The 23,468-nt window shown below is 45.0% G+C and overlaps 1 pseudogene; it reads left to right on the top strand.

Annotated features, from left to right (window-relative positions):
- The first annotated feature begins 243 nt into the window (after positions 1-243).
- The window catches only part of LOC124023929, a 42,665-nt pseudogene continuing 19,440 nt past the window's right edge, over positions 244-23,468 (top strand).

The following is a 23,468-nucleotide window of genomic DNA, read 5'->3' as shown; positions in this document are numbered from 1 at the left end:
GGCAGTATATTTTCCTGACAGAAATAGTTTGACCTAGGGCAGTATATTAGCCTATAGCCTACCATGCCTATAGCCTACCATACCATGCAAGCCTGAAAAATATTAGGTTGGCATTGGTGAAGGGGTTTCTTCCATTTTGTACAGTCTGTGTGTTTTCCTCCTCATGAACATGCTTGGGCCTACACAGTACTCAAGCCTAGGCCTTGCCTACTGTTTCACCCCCAATAACAGTTGTGTATCTCAGGCAACTGATCACCATGGAGCCCCCCGGAGGACTCCCAGTGCCCATTGATGTTCTGGGAGAGAATGAAGCGCTGCAGCAGTTCTTTGACGGTAAGACATTCTATTGTTGTGTCCGAAAACAGCACCCTATTCCCTAGTGTGTGTGTGTGTGTGAGTGAGAGGGTTGTGCGAGTCAGAGGAGGCTGGTGGGATGAGGTTTAGGAGGATGGGCTCATTGTAAAGGCTGGAATGGAATAAATGGAACGGTTTCAAACACATAAAAACCACATGTTTGACTCCGTTGCACTAATTCCATTCCAGCCATTACAATGAGCCCATCCTCCTAAACCTCCTCCCACCAGCCTCCTCTGTTGTGTGAGTGAGTGAGTGTGTATGGAATTATGAGTGTGTGTTTTTCAACACGTAATCCTTAAGGGAAGTAGTGTTGTTCCTGAGGTGTCTTAGCTGATCCCACAACATTAACGTCAAAGGCCTTTTCACAGAAATATGAAGTGGCTAAAGCGCTCAGGGTTTGGATAGAATTATCAATATGAGAGTGAGAGAGGGACGGGGAGGGGAGAGAGGGGGGAGAGGGGGGGGGAAAGGGAGAGAGGGGGGAGAAAGGGGGAGAGAGGGGGAAAGGGGAGAGAGAGGGGGAAAAAGGGAGAGAGAGGGGGAAAGGGAGAGAGAGGGGGGGAAAGGGAGAGAGGGGGGGAAAGGGAGAGAGAGGGGGAAAGGGAGAGAGGGAGAGGGGGAGAAGAGGGAGAGAGAGGGGGGGAGGAGAGGGTGGGATGGGGTGGAGGAGAGAGAGGGGGGAGGGAGAGAGGGTGGGGTGGAGTGGAGGAGAGAGGGTGGGGGGGGTTGGAGAGGGGGAGGGGTGGCGGTGGAGGGGGTGGGGGAGAGAGCGAGGGGGTCCTGGGGGGAGAGGGGGTGGGGGGAGACAGAGAGAAAGAGAGGGGGTCCTGTGGGGAGAGAGAGAGGGAGAAAGGCTCTGATTCGATGTCTCTAACCTTTCAGAACAGTCAAATGATCACCCGTCAGGTGTAACGATCACCTTGTAAAGTTCATCTTCCCAAAGTTACTACAGTTAGATGAGTTAATAGGTCATGTTGTGAGTTACTACAGTTAGATGAGTTAGTAGGTCATGTTGTGAGTTACTACAGTTAGATGAGTTAATAGGTCATGTTGTGAGTTACTACAGTTAGATGAGTTAATAGGTCATGTTGTGAGTCACTACAGTTAGATGAGTTAATAGGTCATGTTGTGAGTTACTACAGTTAGATGAGTTAATAGGTCATGTTGTGAGTTACTACAGTTAGATGAGTTAATAGGTCATGTTGTGAGTTACTACAGTTAGATGAGTTAATAGGTCATGTTGTGAGTTACTACAGTTAGATGAGTTAATAGGTCATGTTGTGAGTTACTACAGTTAGATGAGTTAATAGGTCATGTTGTGAGTTACTACAGTTAGCTGAGTTAATAGGTCATGTTGTGAGGCGGTTTCAATTGAGAAATAGATAGTCGTTTGGCTAAATCGGTCCACTGTCAAGTTTCAAGTTTTTTATTGGTCGTATACCACGCATAACCCGTACATGCATCGTCCAATGAAATGCTTACTTGTAGGTTCCTTCTAGAACAATGCAACAACAAGAAGAAATAATATAAAATACGATTTTGAAAATAAATGTCTCAGTAGAATATATATATATTTTGTTGCTTATTAAGTATAATAAAGGAAGGCAGAATTTGTGGATCAATATTTCCAGGTGTATTGGAGAAGGGGGGATGGGGGGGGGGCAGTGTATAAACTGAGCAGTGTAGTAACAGTCAGGTAGCAGCAGTTGTGATGTGTGTGTAGTCGTGGACGGAGCAATTCCCATACTTGGCCGTGATGCAATCAGTCAGGATGCTCTCGATGGTGCAGTGGTTGTATTTGGAGAGGACCCGGGTTAGTTAGCATGCCAAATTTCTTCAGCCGCCTTAGGAAGTAGAGACGCTGTTGTGCCCTCTTGACAAGAGTGGTGGTGTTGTTTGTCCATGATAAGTACTCTGTGATGTGGATGCCGAAGAACTTAAAACGCGTGACTCTCTCTACCGCAGTCCCGCTGATGTGGATCGGGGCGTGTTCCCTCCTCTGCTTCCTGATGTCAACAATCAACTTGTTTTTTGTTGTTGTTGCTGACATTGATGGAGAGGTTGTTGTCCTGACACCACAATGCCAGTGGGCCTGACATGCTAGCCTCTGTGGGCCATGACCAGCCTCTCCGTGCACTTCATGAGGACTGAGGTGAGCGCGACGGGGCGATAGACATTTGGGCATCCCACTTTATTTTTCTTGGGCACTGGGACGATGGTGGTCTCCTTAAAGCAGGTGGGGACTACAGCCTGGGACAGGGACAGGTTGAAGATGTCGGTGAAGACTAGCTGGACAGCACACACTCTGAAGACTGGGAGTATTCACTCTTTTTTTGAGAGTTTTCCTCACATCAGCCTCAGAGAGTGAAAACACCTGGTTGTCTGGAGGAGCGAGAGACTTCCCGGTTGTCTGGAGGAGCGAGAGACTTCCCGGTTGTCTGGAGGAGCGAGAGACTTCCCGGTTGTCTGGAGGAGCGAGAGACTTCCCGGTTGTCTGGAGGAGCGAGAGACTTCCCGGTTGTCTGGAGGAGCGAGAGACTTCCCGGTTGTCTGGAGCAGCGAGAGACTTCCCGGTTGTCTGGAGGAGCGAGAGACTTCCCGGTTGTCTGGAGGAGCGAGAGACTTCCCGGTTGTCTGGAGGAGCGAGAGACTTCCCGGTTGTCTGGAGGAGCGAGAGACTTCCCGGTTGTCTGGAGGAGCGAGAGACTTCCCGGTTGTCTGGAGGAGCGAGAGACTTCCCGGATTGTCTCGCTATTGTCTGCCTCGAAGCAAGAACAGAATGTGTTCAACTCAGCTGGGAGCTTCGGTGGGCACCACACAGCTGGATTTGCCTTTTGTAGTCTGTGATAGTCTGTGGTCCTTGCCACATGCGTTGTGAGTCTGAGTTGTGGAACATCAATTCAAGTTTGAGGCTGTGTTGTGTTTTGTCCCTAATGGATTTGCAGAGCTCGTACCTGCTAGCCGCGCAGCGCCCCGCAGAGTCATCGGGATCCGTTCTGCTTGACATTGAATGCTGCAGTACGGGCTCTCTGCATTGTACGGATATCTCTGTTCATCCAGGGTTTCTGGTTGGGGGTTTGTCCGGATTGTTATTGTGGGTACACCATCATCAACACATTTCCTAATGAAGCCGGTGACTGACCATATATACTGAAAACAAATAGAAATGTCAAGTGTTGGTCACATGTTTCAAGAGCTGAAATAAAAGATCCCGGTTCTGTGTTGATAGTTCTACGAAAGCTTGGTCCACTTCCCTACTCACACATTCCATATCTGGAGTTAAAGTTCAAGCCAGTTATTTCACGTTTTGTAGGCTAAAAATGGACAGCATACGAGGACAGATAAGATGCTTATGACAATTGAAATACGGTCATAGAGTTAGCAGACCAGAGACACTTCCCAGCCCCGTATCTACACAGGTGCAGCAGAGCTCTGACGTCATGGGCAGCTCAAGGACCACCTGTCCCACAATCAGTCACACAGTAATTAGATCAAGGCCAAACACATCACTCTCAGGGACAAGCTAGTAGGACATTCTTTAAAGAACTTAGATAACGTTTAAAAATGTTTTTTAAGTTCAGGTCTTTGTTTGTTGCGTGAGTGTTTGTGACTGTAAAATGTCTCCTTGCATTTAACTTGGGTACTAAGTATGTATTTGGTATGCTAGGTATCTTTTTGGTATGCTAGGTATGTATTTGGTATGTATTTGGTATGCTAGGTATGTATTTGGTATGCTAGGTATGTATTTGGTATGCTAGGTATGTATTTGGTATGCTAGGTATGTATTTGGTATGCTAGGTATGTACTTGGTATGCTAGGTATGTATTTGGTATGCTTGGTATGTATTTGGTATGATAGGTATGTATTTGGTATGCTTGGTATGTATTTGGTATGATAGGTATGTACTTGGTATGTGTTTGGTATGTAATTGGTATGCTAGGTATGTATTTGGTATGCTAGGTATGTATTTGGTATGCTAGGTATGTATTTGGTATGCTAGGTATGTATTTGGTATGCTTGGTATGTATTTGGTACGCTAGATATGTATTTGGTATGCTCGGGATGTATTTGGTATGCTCGGGATGTATTTGGTATGCTTGGTATATATTTGGTATGCTTTGTATGTATTTGGTATGCTTGGTATGTATTTGGTATGCTAGGTATGTATTTGGTATGCTAGGGATGTATTTGGTATGCTTGGTATGTATTTGGTATGCTAGGTATGTATTTTTACCCAGGTCTTGTCTATAATATGTGTCCTGTCCTAGTCACTACACTGATGTGTTGGAAACAGAGCCCAGCCAGTACTGTGTGTGTACATGTATATACAGGCTGTATATGGCTCTGAGGTGAGCTCACCGTAGACATAGACTCCCCTACTGATGCCTTTGGACAGTGAAGCTAAAACATTTCATTTGGTTCTAAACTCCAGCATTTTGGATTTGAGTTCAAAAGTTTTATATGAAGCAACAGTACAGAATGTCATTTTGAGGATTTTAGAAATAAATGTGCTTTATGTATCTTGTCCCCTCCAGTATTTAAAAAAAAACTGCACTGTTGGTTTTCGGGCTCGTAAGTAAGTAAGCAATCATTTCACTGTAAGGTCTACCTGTTGTATACGGAGCATGTGACTAATAAAGATTTGATTTGATTTGAAGGGGTCATAAGTATTTGGACAAATTCACTTCTGGTGTATTGAAGCAGTGTATATGGGACCAGATACTGAGCTTCTGCCCAAATGTAATACGTAGGGGAGTGTACACACAGTAGATACACAGCAGGACTGGGACATCAACCACAGCACACACTGAGCAGTCATTTATTCTAACGACCTGCCTCTTTTCTGGCTGATAATAGGGATTTACTACTGTCTCCTACAGTACAGGGAGCCTCTATGAGAGCTGTGTCCTGGCTGATAACAGTGATCACTACTGTCTCCTACAGTACAGGGAGCCTTTATGAGAGCTGTGTCCTGGCTGATAACAGTGATTACTACTGTCTCCTACAGTACAGGGAGCCTCTATGAGAGCTGTGTCCTGGCTGATAGCAGTGATCACTACTGTCTCCTACAGTACAGGGAGCCTCTATGAGAGCTGTGTCCTGGCTGATAACAGTGATTACTACTGTCTCCTACAGTACAGGGATCCTCTATGAGAGCTGTGTCCTGGCTGATAACAGTGATCACTACTGTCTCCTACAGTACAGGGAGCCTCTATGAGAGCTGTGTCCTGGCTGATAACAGTGATTACTACTGTCTCCTACAGTACAGGGAGCCATGTATAGGCCAGGCTATAGCAAGCCTGTAGGTGATGGACCACACTCTGATACGCTGTAATGGTTACATACTGATATTAACGATGGGTTAGTTTCACCTGGTGACCTATAGCCTTGGCAGATTCATGCTTTGTAGAGGAGAGAGAGCGAGCAAGATCTTGAGTGAGAGAAGGGGAGCAAGATTTAGAAAGATTTAGAGAGAAAGAGAGGGGAAGACTGAGCAAGATTTAGAGAGAGAGAGGGAGCAAGATTTAGAGAGAGGGAGCAAGATTTAGAGAGAGAGAGGGAGCAAGATTTAGAGAGAGAGAGAGAGGGAGCGAGATTTAGAGAGAGGGAGCGAGATTTAGAGAGAGGGAGCGAGATTTAGAGAGAGGGAGCGAGATTTAGAGAGAGAGAGGGAGCGAGATTTAGAGAGAGAGAGGAGCGAGATTTAGAGAGAGAGAGGGAGCGAGATTTAGAGAGAGAGAGGGAGCGAGATTTAGAGAGAGAGAGGGAGCAAGATTTAGAGAGTGAGCAAGATTTAGAGAGAGAGAGGGAGCAAGATTTAGAGAGAGAAAGGGAGCGAGATTTAGAGAGAGAAAGGGAGCAAGATTTAGAGAGAGAGAGGGAGCAAGATTTAGAGAGGGAGAGGGAGCAAGATTTAGAGAGGGAGAGGGAGCAAGATTTAGAGAGGGAGAGGGAGCAAGATTAAGAGAACGAGAGAGAGGGAGCAAGATTTAGAGCGAGAGAGAGGGAGCAAGATTTAAAGAGCGACTGTGAACCAGAATGAGACACTTGTGAATTGTAATGAAAAGTGTGTGTGTTTCCAGGATGCCAGGATATGAGTGGGGTCCTGGAGAGTGCTGTGGTGGACACCAGCATACTGGAACAGTACCTCAGCAACGACATGGACCCAACATTGTAAGCATCCATGTTTACTTTATTGTACCCGAGGGTAAATCTGTTTCCAGTACCATTTAATACCTGGTAAGCATCCATATTCTTAGTCCATCTACCACCCATAAACACAGCAGCTGTGTTAAATGGAATGGACGGCACACATAAGTGTTTACAACACAACGGCATAATCCTAGAGCTGGGGTAGCCAACCCTCCTCCAGGAGACCTACTGGTTCTGCAGGCTTTTGTTCCTGCCCTACACTGTACCTGCTGCAGGTGGGCAGTTCTCCACCATGGCACCAACAGCTACAGCTGTAGGCTTTGTTGTTGGCTAGTCAAGACAATGACACGTTAGGGAAGCAGAGAGAAAGGCTAGTTCTAGAAACCTTGTCTTTGGAGGGCCGTGTCTGACTGTGTCTTTGGAGGGCCGTGTCTGACTGTGTCTTTGGAGGGCCGTGTCTGACTGTGTCTTTGGAGGGCCGTGTCTGACTGTGTCTTTGGAGGGTCGTGTCTGACTGTGACTTTGGAGGGCCGTGTCTGACTGTGACTGTGTCTTTGGAGGGCCGTGTCTGACTGTCTTTGGAGGGCCGTGTCTGACTGTGTCTTTGGAGGGTCGTGTCTGACTGTGTCTTTGGAGGGCCGTGTCTGACTGTGTCTTTGGAGGGTCGTGTCTGACTGTGACTTTGGAGGGCCGTGTCTGACTGTGACTTTGGAGGGCCGTGTCTGACTGTGACTTTGGAGGGCCGTGTCTGACTGTGTCTTTGGAGGGCCGTGTCTGACTGTGTCTTTGGAGGGCCGTGTCTGACTGTGTCTTTGGAGGGCCGTGTCTGACTGGGTCTTTGGAGGGCCGTGTCTGACTGTGACTGTGTCTTTGGAGGGCCGGTGTCTGACTGTGACTGTGTCTTTGGAAGGCCGTGTCTGACTGTGACTGTCTTTGGAGGGCCGTGTCTGACTGTCTTTGGAGGGCCGTGTCTGACTGTCTTTGGAGGGCCGTGTCTGACTGTGTCTTTGGAGGGCCGTGTCTGACTGTGTCTTTGGAGGGCCGTGTCTGACTGTGACTTTGGAGGGCCGTGTCTGACTGTGACTTTGGAGGGCCGTGTCTGACTGTGACTTTGGAGGGCCGTGTCTGACTGTGACTTTGGAGGGCCGTGTCTGACTGTGTCTTTGGAGGGCCGTGTCTGACTGTGACTGTGTCTTTGGAGGGCCGTGTCTGACTGTCTTTGGAGGGCCGTGTCTGACTGTGTCTTTGGAGGGTCGTGTCTGACTGTGTCTTTGGAGGGCCGTGTCTGACTGTGTCTTTGGAGGGTCGTGTCTGACTGTGTCTTTGGAGGGCCGTGTCTGACTGTGTCTTTGGAGGGTCGTGTCTGACTGTGTCTTTGGAGGGCCGTGTCTGACTGTGACTGTGTCTTTGGAGGGCCGTGTCTGACTGTGTCATTGGAGGGCCGTGTCTGACTGTCTTTGGAGGGCCGTGTCTGACTGTGTCTTTGGAGGGCCGTGTCTGACTGTGTCTTTGGAGGGCCGTGTCTGACTGTGTCTTTGGAGGGCCGTGTCTGACTGTGTCTTTGGAGGGCCGTGTCTGACTGTGTCTTTGGAGGGCCGTGTCTGACTGTGTCTTTGGAGGGCCGTGTCTGACTGTGTCTTTGGAGGGCCGTGTCTGACTGTGTCTTTGGAGGGCCGTGTCTGACTGTGTCATTGGAGGGCCGTGTCTGACTGTCTTTGGAGGGCCGTGTCTGACTGTCTTTGGAGGGCCGTGTCTGACTGTGTCTTTGGAGGGCCGTGTCTGACTGTGTCTTTGGAGGGCCGTGTCTGACTGTGTCTTTGGAGGGCCGTGTCTGACTGTGTCTTTGGAGGGCCGTGTCTGACTGTGTCTTTGGAGGGCCGTGTCTGACTGTGTCTTTGGAGGGCCGTGTCTGACTGTGTCTTTGGAGGGCCGTGTCTGACTGTGTCTTTGGAGGGCCGTGTCTGACTGTGACTGTGTCTTTGGAGGGTCGTGTCTGACTGTCTTTGGAGGGCCGTGTCTGACTGTGTCTTTGGAGGGCCGTGTCTGACTGTGACTTTGGAGGGCCGTGTCTGACTGTGTCTTTGGAGGGCCGTGTCTGACTGTGTCTTTGGAGGGCCGTGTCTGACTGTGTCTTTGGAGGGCCGTGTCTGACTGTGACTGTGTCTTTGGAGGGTCGTGTCTGACTGTCTTTGGAGGGCCGTGTCTGACTGTGTCTTTGGAGGGCCGTGTCTGACTGTGACTGTGTCTTTGGAGGGCCGTGTCTGACTGTGTCTTTGGAGGGCCGTGTCTGACTGTGTCTTTGGAGGGCCATGTCTGACTGTTTCTTTGGAGGGCCGTGTCTGACTGTGACTGTGTCTTTGGAGGGCCATGTCTGACTGTGACTGTGTCTTTGGAGGGCCGTGTCTGACTGTGTCTTTGGAGGGCCGTGTCTGACTGTCTTTGGAGGGCCGTGTCTGACTGTCTTTGGAGGGCCGTGTCTGACTGTCTTTGGAGGGCCGTGTCTGACTGTGACTGTGTCTTTGGAGGGCCGTGTCTGACTGTGTCTTTGGAGGGCCGTGTCTGACTGTGTCTTTGGAGGGCCGTGTCTGACTGTCTTTGGAGGGCCGTGTCTGACTGTCTTTGGAGGGCCGTGTCTGACTGTGACTGTGTCTTTGGAGGGCCGTGTCTGACTGTCTTTGGAGGGCCGTGTCTGACTGTGACTGTGTCTTTGGAGGGCCGTGTCTGACTGTGTCTTTGGAGGGCCGTGTCTGACTGTGTCTTTGGAGGGCCATGTCTGACTGTGTCTTTGGAGGGCCGTGTCTGACTGTCTTTGGAGGGCCGTGTCTGACTGTCTTTGGAGGGCCGTGTCTGACTGTGTCTTTGGAGGGCCGTGTCTGACTGTGTCTTTGGAGGGCCGTGTCTGACTGTGTCTTTGGAGGGCCGTGTCTGACTGTCTTTGGAGGGCCGTGTCTGACTGTCTTTGGAGGGCCGTGTCTGACTGTCTTTGGAGGGCCGTGTCTGACTGTGTCTGTCTTTGGAGGGCCGTGTCTGACTGTCTTTGGAGGGCCGTGTCTGACTGTGTCTTTGGAGGGCCGTGTCTGACTGTGTCTTTGGAGGGCCGTGTCTGACTGTGTCTTTGGAGGGCCGTGTCTGACTGTCTCTTTGGAGGGCCGTGTCTGACTGTCTTTGGAGGGCCATGTCTGACTGTCTTTGTCTTCCTAGCATGTTACCAGAGTCACCACCAGATTCTGGTTCAGAACCGTGTTCACCTCCGCAAATACCAGGTGAGCCACTGTGATAATGAAACCTCTTCCTTTATTGGCAATACTTTATCAACAACAGTTGATAGGAATCTCTGTTAATGCCAAGTGTTACAAACAGTACAACCATATCATAATAATAAAATGTTCCTATTTTAATGAATGATATGACTGCCTTTGCCCCGTTCCTAACCTAGACGTGAGCTACGGCTACCAGGAAGTGTTCCAGACAGTGACACGTCCTCCAGCCTCATCGTGCCGATATAAAGAGCTGGCACCACAACCCCCACCACACCCAGGACTGCCATACCACCAGGGGCTGCCTAACTCTTACACCAAGGCAGGCACATCTCCAGGCTCACTGCCCCACAACCCCCCTCCACCACCCCACTACCTGAGCCCAGGGGAGAGCTATATACAGGCTAACACTGCCCCCACACCGCCAGTCCACCACAAGGCTCCCCAGCAGCATCAGCCTCCTCCACGCCAGGGCCTGGCAGACAGCTACCCCAGGGCCAACGCACCCCCGGTCCCAGAACTACCTCCAGGTCAAGCCCCATACCTAGCCCCAGGCCTCGGGCTGCCCTCATCCTGCCTACTACCTGTGCCTGGATGCCCTTCAGAACCAGGATATTCATACCTGCCCCCCACTGCTGGGCAATACACAGGGTGAGAACTACTACTAAACTACCGTACAGCACATAAACTACTAAACTACCGTACAGTACATAAACTACTAAACTACCGTACAGTACATAAACTACTAAACTACCGTACAGTACATAAACTACTAAACTACCGTACAGTACATAAACTACTAAACTACCGTACAGTACATAAACTACTAAACTACCGTACAGTACATAAACTACTAAACTACTGTACAGTACATAAACTACTAAACTACTGTACAGTACATAAACTACTAAACTACCGTACAGTACATAAACTACTAAACTACCGTACAGTACATAAACTACTAAACTACCGTACAGCACATAAACTACTAAACTACCGTACAGCACATAAACTACTAAACTACCGTACAGCACATAAACTACTAAACTACCGTACAGCACATAAACTACTAAACTACCGTACAGCACATAAACTACTAAACCACCGTACAGTACATAAACTACTAAACTACCGTACAGCACATAAACTACTAAACCACCGTACAGTACATAAACTACTAAACTACCGTACAGCACATAAACTACTAAACTACCATACAGTACATAAACTACTAAACTACCGTACAGTACATAAACTACTAAACTACCGTACAGTACATAAACTACTAAACTACCGTACAGCACATAAACTACTAAACTACCGTACAGTACATAAACTACTAAACTACCGTACAGCACATAAACTACTAAACCACCGTACAGTACATAAACTACTAAACTACCATACAGCACATAAACTACTAAACCACCGTACAGTACATAAACTACTAAACTACCGCACAGCACATACGGGTACATAAACTACCAAACTACTGTGCGGTACATATGGGTACATAAACTACTAAACCACCGTACAGTACATAAACTACTAAACTACCGTACAGTACATAAACTACTAAACTACCCATACGGGTACATAAACTACTGTACAGTACATAAACTACTAAACTACCGTACAGTACATAAACTACTAAACTACTGTACAGCACATAAACTACTAAACTACCATACAGTACATAAACTACCAAACCACCGTACAGTACATAAACTACTAAACTACCGCACAGCACATACGGGTACATGAACTACCAAACTACTGTGCGGTACATATGGGTACATAAACTACTAAACCACCGTACAGTACATAAACTACTAAACTACCGTACAGTACATAAACTACTAAACTACCCATACGGGTACATAAACTACTGTACAGTACATAAACTACTAAACTACCATACAGTACATAAACTACTAAACTACTGTACAGCACATAAACTACTAAACTACCGTACAGTACATAAACTACCAAACCACCGTACAGTACATAAACTACTAAACTACTGTACAGTACATAAACTACTAAACTACTGTACAGTACATAAACTACTAAACTACTGTACAGTACATAAACTACTAAACTACCGTACAGTACATAAACTACTAAACTACCCATACGGGTACATAAACTACTGTACAGTACATAAACTACTAAACTACCGTACAGTACATAAACTACTAAACTACTGTACAGCACATAAACTACTAAACTACCGTACAGTACATAAACTACCAAACCACCGTACAGTACATAAACTACTAAACTACTGTACAGTACATAAACTACTTAACTACTGTACAGTACATAAACTACTAAACTACTGTACAGTACATAAACTACTAAACTACCGTACAGTACATAAACTACTAAACTACCCATACGGGTACATAAACTACTGTACAGTACATAAACTACCGTACAGTACATAAACTACTAAACTACCGTACAGCACATAAACTACCAAACCACCGTACAGTACATAAACTACCAAACTACTGTACAGTACATAAACTACCAAACCACCGTACAGTACATAAACTACTAAACTACTGTACAGTACATAAACTACTAAACTACTGTACAGTACATAAACTACTAAACTACCGTACAGTACATAAACTACTAAACTACCCATACGGGTACATAAACTACTGTACAGTACATAAACTACCGTACAGTACATAAACTACTAAACTACCGTACAGTACATAAACTACTAAACTACCGTACAGTACATAAACTACTAAACTACCGTACAGCACATAAACTACTAAACTACCGTACAGTACATAAACTACCAAACCACCGTACGCCACATAAACCACTAAACTACCGTACAGTACATAAACTACTAAACTACCGTACAGTACATAAACTACTAAACCACCGTACAGTACATAAACTACTAAACCACCGTACAGTACATAAACTACTAAACCACCGTACAGTACATAAACTACTAAACTACTGTACAGCACATATCAGTTTGAAAATGACAGTCAAAATATGTTTTACTTTAACGGGATATGAATGTTTTAACAGTTCCCTCTTATCCTCTCCTCTTCCTCCTCCTCTTCCTCCACAGGCTTATATTGCCTGACTGTAGGAAGAGAAGACGAACAGAACCCCTCGGGGTACAGAACCATTTAGCGGCTGTTCCTCTAGCAGGGGGCTCCGAGAGGGGAGGCGGTGACGTCCCGTCCTATGACAGTGACGGGGCCACAGAGAGCAGCTCTGGGATGGGGACCAATCAGCTCCTCACCTGGGATCGCTACCAGCCTGGCCTGTGGACACCGCTCTACAACAGTAACTATGACATCCTGTGAGTGTCCTTGTGCCTTGACGTTTCCCTCACTCTTCACCAAGGCTCATGCCTTCTAAACTGCCTGTCTTAGTCTCTGAACTCAAAGGCTATTCAACTAACGCTACATTATTTTAAGGGACTGGTTTTTGTTCAAGTTAAGCGCAGGGGGAGCAAATATTTTTCACTTTCTATGTCTGACAATGTCATAACTCATCAGTAACATCTTAGTCATTTCTTAGCCAGCAGTAAAATGGTTTTAGTCATGAGTCGTTGTAAATAAACCCCATTTGGTTAAATTATAGGCTTAAATGGACACAATTGACTCTTACTGTATGTTATTCTTATCGTACTTGGTCATTCATAATTATAAACTGGGTGCTTTGAGCCCTGAATGCTGATTGGCTGAAAGCTGTGGTATATCAGACCGTATACCACGAGTATGACACAACATGTATTTTTACTATTCTAATTACGTTGGTAACCAGTTTAAAATAGCAAAAAGGCATCTCATTGGTTTGTGGTACATTGCCAATATACCACAGCTAAGGGCTACCCTGTTCAAAGGCTCTTTAATATTTTGTCTTGCCCCTCCACCCTCTGACACACACATCATCCATGTCTCTGTTGTCTCAAGGCTTAAAACTCCTTCTTTAACACGTCTCCTCCACCTTCATCTACACTGTTTGAAGTATATTTAACAGGTGACATCAATAAGGGATCATATTTTCTTTCACGTGTACATGTTCCTTATCCCCTTACACTGTGTATAAGACAGTAGTTTTGGAATTGTTAGTTAGATTACTTGTTGGTTATCACTGCATTGTCGGAACTAGAAGCACAAGCATTTCGCTACACTCGCATTAACATCTGCTAACCATGTGTATGTGACAAATAAAATTGGATTTGATTTGATTTGATTTGTCATGCATTCACCTGGTCAGTCTATGTCATGCATTCACCTGGTCAGTCTGTGTCATGCATTCACCTGGTCAGTCTGTGTCATGCATTCACCTGGTCAGTCCATGTCATGCATTCACCTGGTCAGTCTGTCATGCATTCACCTGGTCAGTCTGTGTCATGCATTCACCTGGTCAGTCTGTGTCATGCATTCACCTGGTCAGTCTGTGTCATGCATTCACCTGGTCAGTCTATGTCATGGAAAGAGCATGTGTTCCTAATGTTTTGTCACTCAGTGTAGCTCGCTCTATCGTCTCTCCACAGTCCTTCCCCCGGTTACCATGTGGACAGCGATAAAGGTTTCAACTACTCCACAGCTGACGAGTCCTTCGTGTGTCAGAAAAAGAACCACTTTCAGGTCACAGTTCACGTAGGGATGGCCGGAGACCCCCTGTACGTCAAAACACCCAACGGCCCTGCGCCGATAGAGAGCTTCCACATCAAGGTGTTTGGCGTGAAGGTTAGTTTAACGCCTTCCAAATGTGCAACACGAACTTCCCTGGAACATCAGCGTTTGACCTCTGCAGACTACTTCAGATGATGCCGAGGACATTAAAAGCACTCCTTTTTTTGTTAGTATGTAAGTTAGCCGGGTTGGGGAGATTACTTTCTAAATATCCCCCGGTACTCCCCAACCCTGTTTGTTATCTATACTTTGACCGTTTGTTCTCATCAACCCTGCTAGTTATCTATACTTTGACCGTTTGTTCTCCCCAACCCTGCTAGTTATCTATACTTTGACCGTTTGTTCTCCCCAACCCTGCTAGTTATCTATACTTTGACCGTTTGTTCTCCCCAACCCTGCTAGTTATCTATACTTTGACCGTTTGTTCTCATCAACCCTGCTAGTTATCTATACTTTGACCGTTTGTTCTCCCCAACCCTGCTAGTTATCTATACTTTGACCGTTTGTTCTCCCCAACCCTGCTAGTTATCTATACTTTGACCGTTTGTTCTCCCCAACCCTGCTAGTTATCTATACTTTGACCGTTTGTTCTCCCCAACCCTGCTAGTTATCTATACTTTGACCGTTTGTTCTCATCAACCCTGCTAGTTATCTATACTTTGACCGTTTGTTCTCCCCAACCCTGCTAGTTATCTATACTTTGACCGTTTGTTCTCCCCAACCCTGCTAGTTATCTATACTTTGACCGTTTGTTCTCATCAACCCTGCTAGTTATCTATACTTTGACTGTTTGTTCCCATCAACCCTGCTAGTTATCTATACTTTGACCGTTTGTTCTCTGCAGCTTGAGGCACAGACTCACAAAGTCACCATAGAGCAGTCCCAGCCGGATCGCAGCAAGAAACCATTCCTGCCAGTCAAGTGAGTGTCCCGTCCTCCATGTCACTATACTCTGTACTGTAGACTGCCGTGTTCAACGTTGGGAGTGTAATCTGTCATTCATATCTGAACAATGACACAACTGTGATTCAAGAGGTATACGGTGCATAGCCAAAAAAGGGGCGATTTGGATGGAAACTCTGGCCTAAATTTCTGAATAACATCTCGTCCCTCAGAGTGAGTCTACCAGGGGACAAGATCACTAGAGTTACTCTGGGAAGACTGCACTTCAGTGAGACCACTGCCAACAACATGAGGAAAAGGGTAAACCCAACCCTGACCAGAGGTTGGTTACTGCCGTGTTGTTGCCGTGTTGTTGCCGTGTTGTTGCCGTGTCACTGCCGTGTCACTGCCGTGTCACTGCCGTGTTACTGCCGTGTCACTGCCGTGTCACTGCCGTGTCACTGCCGTGTCATTGCCGTGTTACTGCCGTGTTACTGCCGTGTTACTGCCGTGTTACTGCCGTGTCACTGCCGTGTCACTGCCGTGTCACTGCCGTGTTACTGCCGTGTCACTGCCGTGTCACTGCCGTGTCACTGGCGTGTCACTGGCGTGTTACTGGCGTGTTACTGGCGTGTTACTGGCGTGTCACTGCCGTGTCACTGCCGTGTCACTGCCGTGTTACTGCCGTGTTACTGCCGTGTTACTGCCGTGTTACTGCCGTGTTACTGGCGTGTTACTGCCGTGTCATTGCCGTGTTACTGGCGTGTCACTGGCGTGTCACTGCCGTGTTACTGCAGTGTCATTGCCGTGTCACTGCCGTGTCACTGCCGTGTTACTGGCGTGTCATTGCCGTGTCACTGCCGTGTCATTGCCGTGTCACTGCCGTGTTACTGCCGTGTTACTAATATCGGCATTGAAAGCAGTTTCAACATGTCGTTCCATGTGTCCTTGTGTTATGACCAGGTACTTCCTGATGGTGGTGGGTCTGTACGCCACAGTGAGGGAAGAGAGTTACCTGCTGATAGCGTTCATGTCAGAGAGGATCGTAGTCAGGGTCAGTACTGAACCAGAAGTACTAAAGCAGGGATCATCAACTGTTGAGCAGATTTTTTTTTTTTTCTCTGAAAACTTGAGGGGCCATATGAGACCACCCTGGGGGCCAAATTTGGCGCGGAGGACACCAGTTGGGGAACCCTGTACTAAAGTATTTAAAAGCATGAGACTCAAGCACTAAGTACTAAAGCATACTAAAGCATGAGAATCCTTGCTAAAATTAAGATTAAATAAAGAATATATAAAAATTAAATCAAATGTAGTTCCTACCATGATTCCATTGGACAATTAGTTCTAGAATGCACCGTGTTCTGAATGGAACCAACCGTAACCAGAACTCTAAACTCTTCCGTGTTCCTCCACTACAGGCGTCGAACCCGGGCCAGTTTGAGAACGACAGTGAGGTGTTGTGGCAACGAGGACAGGCTCCGGACGCGGTGGTGTGCCAGGGGAGGGTGGGCATCAACACAGACACCCCCGATGAAGCCCTGGTGGTCTGTGGCAACGCTAAGATCATGGGGCAGGTTATGCATCCCTCCGACCGCCGCGCAAAACACAACATACAAGAGGTAGGAAGCAGCACATGCTCTTATATAATAGCTATCAAATGAATGGTTTTGGTGTGAAGTAACAGGAAGGAACATAGAAGATGCCTTCACAGTGGCCCAGGGAATGATGTCTTACCTGACGGGACAATGTTTCAACTGTGTAGGTGGATTCAACAGAACAGTTGAAGAGAATATCTCAGATGAGGATTGTGGAGTATGACTACAAGCCTGAGTTCGCCTCAGAGATGGGGATCGATCACATACATGAAACGGGCGTCCTAGCCCAGGAGGTGAAGGAGCTGCTGCCCACTGCTGTCAAAGTGGTGGGGGACATCACCTGTAGCGACGGAGAGAGGATACGCAACTTCCTCATGGTGGACAAGGTACGTGTCCGTCCGCATGAGATTTAAGGCCTGATAACATATGATCAGTGTGATAATCAGCATGAGGATTGTCAAGAGATCTGAGTTATGGTCCCACTTTGGGGTGGCAGGTAGCCTAGTGGTTAGAGGCAGGTGGCCTAGTGGTTAGAGGCAGGGTAGCCTAGTGGTTAGAGGCAGGTAGCCTAGTGGTTAGAGGCAGGGTGGCCTAGTGGTTAGAGGCAGGGTAGCCTAGTGGTTAGAGGCAGGGTAGCCTAGTGGATAGAGGCAGGTGGCCTAGTGGTTAGAGGCAGGGTGGCCTAGTGGTTAGAGGCAGGGTAGCTTAGTGGTTAGAGGCAGGGTGGCTTAGTGGTTAGAGGCAGGTAGCCTAGTGGTTAGAGGCAGGGTGGCCTAGTGGTTAGAGGCAGGGTGGCCTAGTGGTTAGAGGCAGGGTAGCCTAGTGGTTAGAGGCAGGGTAGCCTAGTGGTTAGAGGCAGGGTGGCCTAGTGGTTAGAGGCAGGGTGGCCTAGTGGTTAGAGGCAGGTAGCCTAGTGGTTAGAGGCAGGGTGGCCTAGTGGTTAGAGGCAGGGTGGCCTAGTGGTTAGAGGCAGGGTGGCCTAGTGGTTAGAGGCAGGGTGGCTTAGTGGTTAGAGGCAGGTAGCCTAGTGGTTAGAGGCAGGTAGCCTAGTGGTTAGAGGCAGGTAGCCTAGTGGTTAGAGGCAGGTAGCCTAGTGGTTAGAGGCAGGGTAGCCTAGTGGTTAGAGGCAGGGTGGCCTAGTGGTTAGAGGCAGGGTGGCCTAGTGGTTAGAGGCAGGTAGCCTAGTGGTTAGAGGCAGGTAGCCTAGTGGTTAGAGGCAGGGTAGCCTAGTGGTTAGAGGCAGGGTAGCCTAGTGGTTAGAGGCAGGGTGGCCTAGTGGTTAGAGGCAGGTAGCCTAGTGGTTAGAGGCAGGTAGCCTAGTGGTTAGAGGCAGGGTGGCCTAGTGGTTAGAGGCAGGGTGGCCTAGTGGTTAGAGGCAGGGTGGCCTAGTGGTTAGAGGCAGGGTGGCCTAGCGGTTAGAGGCAGGTGGCCTAGCGGTTAGAGGCAGGTAGCCAAGCGGTTAGAGGCAGGGTGGCCTAGCGGTTAGAGGCAGGGTGGCCTAGCGGTTAGAGGCAGGGTGGCCTAGCGGTTAGAGGCAGGGTGGCCTAGCGGTTAGAGGCAGGGTGGCCTAGCGGTTAGAGGCAGGGTGGCCTAGCGGTTAGAGGCAGGGTGGCCTAGCGGTTAGAGGCAGGGTGGCCTAGCGGTTAGAGGCAGAGTGGCCTAGCGGTTAGAGGCAGGGTGGCCTAGCGGTTAGAGGCAGGGTGGCCTAGCGGTTAGAGGCAGGGTGGCCTAGCGGTTAGAGGCAGGGTGGCCTAGCGGTTAGAGGCAGGGTGGCCTAGCGGTTAGAGGCAGGGTAGCCTAGCGGTTAGAGGCAGGGTAGCCTAGCGGTTAGAGGCAGGGTAGCCTAGTGGTTAGAGGCAGGGTAGCCTAGTGGTTAGAGGCAGGGTAGCCTAGCGGTTAGAGGCAGGGTAGCCTAGCGGTTAGAGCGGTGGGCCAGTAACCAAAAGGTTGCTGGATCGAATCCCCGAGCTGACAAGGTAAAAATCTGTCTTTGTGCCCCTGAACAAGGCAGTTAACCCACTGTTCCCTGGTGGGCCGTCATTGTAAATATGAATTTGTTCTTAACTGAGTTGCCAAGTTAAATAAAGGTTCAATAAAAAATAAAAATAAAGTTTTACTTTGAAGAACAAAATACTGTACCATTTCTATGATATTTGTCCCCCATAGGAGCAGATCTTCATGGAGAATGTAGGGGCTGTGAAGCAGCTGTGCAAGGTGACTGACAACCTGGAGAACAGGATTCAGGAGCTGGAGGGGTGGAACACACGGTCAGCCAAGCTAAAGGACATGGGCAGCCCTGCTAACAGCAGAAACCCTGCTAACAGCAGCACTAAAGGGTAATGTCACAGTGACACCAGGGGGTGCTATTTCTCAATGGCCTATTGCCTACAAGTTCTCTTTCAGTTTTCAAAATAATTTGGAGACATTGAGAGATTTTCACCCAACATAAAAACATTTGTTTTAGTACATTCAGTCAGTCGGTTTAGTCAGGTACTCAGGGACACTTTTCAGATCCCTGCTGTGTTTAAAAAAAAAATCAATTTTATTGAACCTTTATATTACTAGGCAAGTCAGTTAAGAACAAATTCTTATTTACAATGACAGCCAACACTGGCCAAACCCGGACGACGCTGGGCCAATTGTGCGCCGCCCTATGGGACTCCCAATCACGGCCGGTTGTGATACAGCCTGGTGTGTATGAGACGGTGGGGCTGTACTGAGGATGGTTGACCTCTGGATGTGTTGTGTGTCTGTCTTTATGACCAGGGTCACTCTCATGGGGACCATCAACACTTCCTCAGCTCAACTATAACAGCCCTACGGCTTCTGCATTGTGCCTCCTGTACTGTCAAATATCTCCACTTTATTGTAGCTTAGGAATCTCTCCTTTTGGAGGGACTGAGTTTATACTTGTAATGGACTGGATAGGGAATGCTCAACGTTCTTTGGTTTCCTAATACATTCTAAACTGTCATTATTTAACGTGTTTCAACTGTCATTATTTAACGTGTTTCAACTGTCATTATTTAACGTGTTTCAACTGTCTTTATTTAACGTGTTTCAACTGTCTTTATTTAACGTGTTTCAACTGTCTTTATTTAACGTGTTTCAACTGTCATTATTTAACGTGTTTCAACTGTCATTATTTAACGTGTTTCAAATGTCATTATTTAACGTGTTTCAACTGTCATTATTTAACGTGTTGTGTTTCAACTGTCATTATTTAACGTGTTGTGTTTCAACTGTCATTATTTAACGTGTTGTGTTTCAACTGTCATTATTTAACGTGTTTCAACTGTCATTATTTAACGTGTTTCAACTGTCATTATTTAACGTGTTGTGTTTCAACTGTCATTATTTAACGTGTTGTGTTTCAACTGTCATTATTTAACGTGTTTCAACTGTCATTATTTAACGTGTTTCAACTGTCATTATTTAACGTGTTTCAACTGTCATTATTTAACGTGTTTCAACTGTCATTATTTAACGTGTTTCAACTGTCATTATTTAACGTGCTGTGTTTCAACTGTCATTATTTAACGTGTTGTGTTTCAACTGTCATTATTTAACGTGTTTCAACTGTCATTATTTAACTTGTTTCAACTGTCATTATTTAACGTGTTTCAACTGTCATTATTTAACGTGTTTCAACTGTCATTATTTAACGTGTTTCAACTGTCTTTATTTAACGTGTTTCAACTGTCATTATTTAACGTGTTTCAACTGTCATTATTTAACGTGTTTCAACTGTCATTATTTAACGTGTTTCAACTGTCATTATTTAACGTGTTTCAACTGTCATTATTTAACGTGTTTCAACTGTCATTATTTAACGTGTTTCAACTGTCATTATTTAACGTGTTGTGTTTCAACTGTCATTATTTAACTTGTTTCAACTGTCATTATTTAACGTGTTTCAACTGTCATTATTTAACGTGTTTCAACTGTCATTATTTAACGTGTTTCAACTGTCTTTATTTAACGTGTTTCAACTGTCTTTATTTAACGTGTTTCAACTGTCATTATTTAACGTGTTTCAACTGTCATTATTTAACGTGTTTCAACTGTCATTATTTAACGTGTTTCAACTGTCATTATTTAACGTGTTTCAACTGTCATTATTTAACGTGTTTCAACTGTCATTATTTAACGTGTTTCAACTGTCATTATTTAACGTGTTTCAACTGTCATTATTTAACGTGTTTCAACTGTCATTATTTAACGTGTTTCAACTGTCATTATTTAACGTGTTGTGTTTCAACTGTCATTATTTAACGTGTTTCAACTGTCATTATTTAACGTGTTTCAACTGTCATTATTTAACGTGTTGTGTTTCAACTGTCATTATTTAACGTGTTGTGTTTCAACTGTCATTATTTAACGTGTTGTGTTTCAACTGTCATTATTTAACGTGTTGTGTTTCAACTGTCATTATTTAACGTGTTTCAACTGTCATTATTTAACGTGTTTCAACTGTCATTATTTAACGTGTTTCAACTGTCATTATTTAACGTGTTGTGTTTCAACTGTCATTATTTAACGTGTTGTGTTTCAACTGTCATTATTTAACGTGTTTCAACTGTCATTATTTAACGTGTTTCAACTGTCATTATTTAACGTGTTTCAACTGTCATTATTTAACGTGTTGTGTTTCAACTGTCATTATTTAACGTGTTTCAACTGTCATTATTTAACGTGTTTCAACTGTCATTATTTAACGTGTTGCAACTGTCATTATTTAACGTGTTGCAACTGTCATTATTTAACGTGTTTCAACTGTCATTATTTAACGTGTTGTGTTTCAACTGTCATTATTTAACGTGTTTCAACTGTCATTATTTAACGTGTTTCAACTGTCATTATTTAACGTGTTTCAACTGTCATTATTTAACGTGTTTCAACTGTCATTATTTAACGTGTTTCAACTGTCATTATTTAACGTGTTTCAACTGTCATTATTTAACGTGTTTCAACTGTCATTATTTAACGTGTTTCAACTGTCATTATTTAACGTGTTTCAACTGTCATTATTTAACGTGTTTCAACTGTCATTATTTAACGTGTGTTTCAACTGTCATTATTTAACGTGTTTCAACTGTCATTATTTAACGTGTTTCAACTGTCATTATTTAACGTGTTTCAACTGTCATTATTTAACGTGTTTCAACTGTCATTATTTAACGTGTTTCAACTGTCATTATTTAACGTGTTGTGTTTCAACTGTCATTATTTAACGTGTTGTGTTTCAACTGTCATTATTTAACGTGTTGTGTTTCAACTGTCATTATTTAACGTGTTGTGTTTCAACTGTCATTATTTAACGTGTTTCAACTGTCATTATTTAACGTGTTGTGTTTCAACTGTCATTATTTAACGTGTTGTTTTCAACTGTCATTATTTAACGTGTTTCAACTGTCATTATTTAACGTGTTTCAACTGTCATTATTTAACGTGTTTCAACTGTCATTATTTAACGTGTTTCAACTGTCATTATTTAACGTGTTGTGTTTCAACTGTCATTATTTAACGTGTTTCAATTGTCATTATTTAACGTGTTGTGTTTCAACTGTCATTATTTAACGTGTTGTGTTTCAACTGTCATTATTTAACGTGTTTCAACTGTCATTATTTAACGTGTTTCAACTGTCATTATTTAACGTGTTTCAACTGTCATTATTTAACGTGTTTCAACTGTCATTATTTAACGTGTTTCAACTGTCATTATTTAACGTGTTTCAACTGTCATTATTTAACGTGTTTCAACTGTCATTATTTAACGTGTTTCAACTGTCATTATTTAACGTGTTGTGTTTCAACTGTCATTATTTAACGTGTTGTGTTTCAACTGTCATTATTTAACGTGTTGTGTTTCAACTGTCATTATTTAACGTGTTGTGTTTCAACTGTCATTATTTAACGTGTTTCAACTGTCATTATTTAACGTGTTGTGTTTCAACTGTCATTATTTAACGTGTGTTTCAACTGTCATTATTTAACGTGTTTCAACTGTCATTATTTAACGTGTTTCAACTGTCATTATTTAACGTGTTGTGTTTCAACTGTCATTATTTAACGTGTTGTGTTTCAACTGTCATTATTTAACGTGTTGTGTTTCAACTGTCATTATTTAACGTGTTTCAATTGTCATTATTTAACGTGTTGTGTTTCAACTGTCATTATTTAACGTGTTTCAACTGTCATTATTTAACGTGTTTCAACTGTCATTATTTAACGTGTTTCAACTGTCATTATTTAACGTGTTTCAACTGTCATTATTTAACGTGTTTCAACTGTCATTATTTAACGTGTTGTGTTTCAACTGTCATTATTTAACGTGTTGTGTTTCAACTGTCATTATTTAACGTGTTGTGTTTCAACTGTCATTATTTAACGTGTTGTGTTTCAACTGTCATTATTTAACGTGTTTCAACTGTCATTATTTAACGTGTTTCAACTGTCATTATTTAACGTGTTTCAACTGTCATTATTTAACGTGTTTCAACTGTTATTATTTAACGTGCTGTGTTTCAACT

This window comes from Oncorhynchus gorbuscha, unplaced genomic scaffold (assembly GCF_021184085.1).
Source record: "Oncorhynchus gorbuscha isolate QuinsamMale2020 ecotype Even-year unplaced genomic scaffold, OgorEven_v1.0 Un_scaffold_1726, whole genome shotgun sequence".
In the NCBI taxonomy this organism is placed as follows: Eukaryota; Metazoa; Chordata; class Actinopteri; order Salmoniformes; family Salmonidae; genus Oncorhynchus; species Oncorhynchus gorbuscha.
Note: the sequence above shows the minus strand (reverse complement) of the source record. Positions and strands in the feature narration are given on the sequence as shown.